Below are 701 nucleotides of genomic sequence, written 5' to 3'. Positions count from 1 at the left end.
TTACATAAACCAAAGATGTGCAGGTCATGTGGATTGGCCATGCTTAATTGCCCATAGAGTTAGGTACATTAGTTAGAGGGAAATGGGTCTGGATGGGTTAATCTTCGGAGGGTCAATGTGGACTTGTTGGGACAAATGGCCTGTTTCCTGTAGCTAATCTCATCTGCACTAATTTTGTCTCTAACGAATGGCAGAGTAGACTCGACGGGCCCAATGGCCTAACTTCTGCTCCGATGGTCTTGCGGTCTTAGGTTTCTTTGGATCATTTCATTGGCAATGTGCAGTCTCTGGCTCAATGAGCAGCAGTGCCCCGCTGGTGCTTCCACAAGTTGCAAGCAAACATGAACCTCTTCCCACACTCGGGCCAGCTGAAGGGCCTTCTGCTGCTGAAGGACACACAGGTGTTTCAGCAGGGCGGAGGAATTGCTGAAGGCCTTCCCGCACACAGGTCAGCAGAATGGCCTCCCCCCTCCCCCGTGAGGACCAGCTGGTGCTTCAGCAGTGTGGAGGAGCGGATAAAGCCCTTCCCACACTCGGGGCAGGAGAACGGTTTCTCCCCAGTGTGGTTGGACTGGTGCCGCAGCAGGGCTGAGGAATTGCTGAAGGCCTTCCTGCACTTAGGGCAACTGAACGACCTCTCCCCAATGTGGACCCAATGGGCCGCCAGCAGGTCGGAGGAAAGAGCAAAGCCCTTCCTGCAC

The sequence above is a fragment of the Chiloscyllium plagiosum genome, unplaced genomic scaffold (assembly GCF_004010195.1).
Source record: "Chiloscyllium plagiosum isolate BGI_BamShark_2017 unplaced genomic scaffold, ASM401019v2 scaf_4107, whole genome shotgun sequence".
Classification (NCBI taxonomy): domain Eukaryota; kingdom Metazoa; phylum Chordata; class Chondrichthyes; order Orectolobiformes; family Hemiscylliidae; genus Chiloscyllium; species Chiloscyllium plagiosum.
The sequence above is the reverse complement of the archived record's forward strand: the minus strand, read 5'-3'. Positions refer to the sequence as shown.